This window comes from Pinus tabuliformis, chromosome 8, assembly GCF_031772625.1.
Source record: "Pinus tabuliformis cultivar Carrire ecotype Pingquan chromosome 8, CPIR1, whole genome shotgun sequence".
In the NCBI taxonomy this organism is placed as follows: Eukaryota; Viridiplantae; Streptophyta; class Pinopsida; order Pinales; family Pinaceae; genus Pinus; species Pinus tabuliformis.
This window is the reverse complement of record NC_142294.1, coordinates 568,794,033-568,797,901: the sequence shown is the minus strand read 5'-3', so window position 1 is coordinate 568,797,901 and position 3,869 is coordinate 568,794,033.

Sequence of the window (3,869 nt, the reverse complement as noted above, 5' to 3'; positions counted from 1 at the left end):
AAGTTGATTTAAAATCAACTCCCTTACCTAAAAGTTCAGAAACCTTAGGTGATAATTGTGTCTAATCTGGATTGGATGGAATGTTCCTAAAGGGATCTAATGATAATATGTCTTTAGACCTTAGGTCTAAAGAAGAAGAAGAAGAAGATGTTTGAATTCTTCTTTTGGAATTGGCCCTTCTCACAAGTTTTTATGGATCTGACAGAGGACTAACTGTGTCAGATTCAGAATGGGATCTAGTGTGCTTAAAAGGTGTCAGTTTGGCACAGTGGAGTCACCAAGTGAATAATTTTAACCTATGTAGACCTTTAGTCACCTTTAAAGGAATAGGATTTATATCGTTGTCCTAGGAAAACTAATCAAATTCGAGTCCCCGGCAACGGCACCAGATTGATGTTGTACCTCTGAGATGATAATGGTCAATTGATCATGCCAGAGCATCTAAGATATTTGTTTTGGGGTTTTGGGTTTTGGTTTTTATGGAGGACCAATACATAAAACAAATTATAAGGATGATGTATTTAACCCTTTTAGATAGTACTAATAAATAACCAAAGGGTTGCTATTTAACTTCACACAGTGATTTAAGTTGATAAGATGTGCAAAAGGAATAATAAGGAGATATGATTACTTTAAATTTCAGATAGAAAAATAAATAATCATAAGTGGGAAAACCTTTGACCAATGTTCAAAAGTTAAACAAAATATTCTTAAAATTACATAAGATACTGACAATTTTATGATTTAGAAGGAGCCTTTCAAACAAACAGTCCAATATCTCAATCTCTTTATAATAATAACTTCCGAAGGAATTTTAAGAATAACTGTAACACAATTATTCTCACCTAATATCTCTGTAAAACCTAAACATATGGAGAATTAACAGAATGATTAGAACACATGAAAGACTTACATAAGAAAACGAGACTGTATGATATCAAATTCAGAATCCTTTGCTTTATTATCAGTGATCTAGAAAGAGCTTGTACATCAATACTTTACAAAATTTCTTATGGAAAGGTACCACCTTTAATAACTCGTAGAAGAGAGTTATCTATACTAGTTTGGATAGTGAACAAAAAATCTTAAACTGATTAGGAAAATAGACTGAAAGAAAATAGGAAAAGAAAATTGTTGAATGATGTGTCCCTATTAGGTAGGAAGTTGTTGATAACTAATCCTTCAAAAATTGTTGTGATGTCTTCTTCTTGGGATGGAAAGTTAATAAATTGTTTCACACAATTGATCCCACCTCTGCTCACTTGGTATCTCCATATTTACCATTCTTATAAATATCTCATCAACTTCGGTATATCTTTCAAAATTGGGTTTAGTGAGAAAAATATGTCCAACTTCATATTTGATTGTGAGGTTAGGGCTCAAAGCTTCCAAAAACTCTTTGCCAGTAATATGTCTTTTTATCCCTACAAATTGATTGTTGCCTACTGCAATAGTATATATTCTCTCACAGTAATCATCCAATTTTACTAGTTGATCATCTCATGTCACTAACTCTGGTAAACCTTTATTTTTCAAAATACTGAATTTATAATGAAACCTTTTGACTGCAATGTTCAAAGCTTCACATTTTTCTTTCAGCTGAGTCAGTAGATTCTTCTTGTAATCTGCTGTGGATTTGGGAAATGGAATTTGAGCTTGCGAAAATGCCATTTGCATCCTTCCTCTTTCACTGTGAAAGGCAGAGAGAAGTCTGTGCTGAGAAGTGGATGTTTGTTTCCAAAGCTGACTGTATAATTGTGATTTAAGACTTTCATATTTTTGTTTGATTTCAAAAATTTTGAGAATATATTAGTATCTTCTGTTGAGATGGTCTCAGATGACTAAATAATCTCAATGGGTTCAATTGAAGAAGGAGTTGAAGAAATAGAAGGAGGTTTGGGATCAGTGGTCCCTGTTGATGAAACATCTTCTAGATCTCCAAGATCAATTATTTGTGGTGGCTTGCTTCCTGATGACATTGACAATCCGGTGTTTAATTTCTTTTGTAGTATATAGTACTCTTTAACTGATTCTGTAGCTGACTGAGTTTCCTCTCTAGCTCTTTTGTGTTGAGTACTCTGAGTGACTGGAGTATTTACTGATGGAGTGGTTATAACCTGTTCATCTGCTTCTAAGAGAGTCCCTTGAGACCACTACTCTTGGTTCATAAACTTCTCTAACTCTGGCCTGGGAGTATGGTTGTAAGGTGTTGCCTTCAACTGAACTATAAGGGCTGAAATGATCCCAAAAGGATCATAGGACCAGGATAAGCTTGGCTGGAGATTAATTCTCTTTAATTATTTTTTTACCTCTTTACATGTAGGCCTAGTATCACAGGTGAATGTTCCTACCTTGGCCTTGAGTTTGAACTGTGACTTTTTCTTTCCTAAGACAAAATGGACTTCATACATATTTATCATCTGCCTGATGTATTCCAGTGAGAATATCCTCATTGGCACATACTTAGGGAGTCTGTATGGAGCTAACTCACTGCCATATATTCTAATTTTAGTGTAGTTCTGGTATAGATACCAGTCACCAGTCTTGGTCTGTTCTGATAAGTGCAATGTCTTCTTAATCTCTTCTCCAATTTTGGGCTCTGCCTGGCTATTGAGTAATTGAAGAACTGGATGTACAAAAGAATCTATGAACTAAGAGAATGTAAACTTTGATGATGCTACTTTCACTAACTCTGTCTAGTGAATCACTGATTGATTCACTCCCTGCTCATCTTTCCTGTTAAGCTGAATGTGCAATGAATCTCCTTGCTAAAACAAAATCAAATGTATTATGACTGAGCTATATCTAAACACTCCTTGTGTGGTGAAATTCATAAATTTTTCATGTATATTATCAGCCAAATATTGGCTATAATTATACATGAAGGTAGGTTGATATTCTTTACTAAAAATGGAAAAGAATCCAAGGATGGATTCATCAACAAGTTGATCATTTTCATAGCCTAGGAGATATGATAGCAGGGAGATGATATGTCTAGTGGCTTCAGGGAACATAGAAGATGAATAAGGTGGGTTTTTCTTGGGTAATTTAGCATCTTCTGGCAGAAAAAGTTCAAAAATAAGGGCTCTCTGTGGGAAGGTGAGTTTATTATAAAGGTCCATGAGAGTTGTTGGTGAGAAATGGCTGAGGGAGTCAGATGAAGGTATCATTAGCATTTGGTTTATACTCTGAGTAGTAATGGTGATCAAGATTTTTCCATCCTGAGTCATCACTGTTCTTTGCACAGGATCATACCTGGCTTGACACCAAGTGATCAAATCAAGGAAGTGATGAGTCTTGGGAAAGGAGTACAAGGGAAAAAGTGTTTCCCAAAAACGAATGGGATCTTCTTTATCTGCATATTTCTATTTTAACCATAAATGCAATTCGTGGAAATCGAATTCACATTCACAGTCAGTGACTTTGAACAGGGAGTCCACAAGGGGGAGGTGATCCAAGTCAAGCAAGACTGTGGATGGATTCCCTTCGACAGTTTTCTGTGTTTTAACTTTGGGAGACATCTTACTGCAAGGGGGGGAATTCGGAAACTGTCTTAGCTAAAAGACGGATGACAGGGGAAGATATACACAGAGCAAATAAAACTTTTGGTGATTAGATGGAAGTAGAAAAGGTGGTAAAGAGTATAGCCATGGGATATTTATAAGTGAAGTGGGGCTTAATTTGCCGTTTAAATCTAACCATAGGCAATTTATTGCAAAGGAGTAGGATTAATGTCTAACGGGAGGGTGAACGGTTAATTAAGGCTGGCAACAACATAGGAGCGTATGGCGCAACAGCTTTGTGACGTGGCAATTTGTGAATGGGTGAGAGATAATGGATTAATGACGTGGCGGGTTGTGAATGGGTGA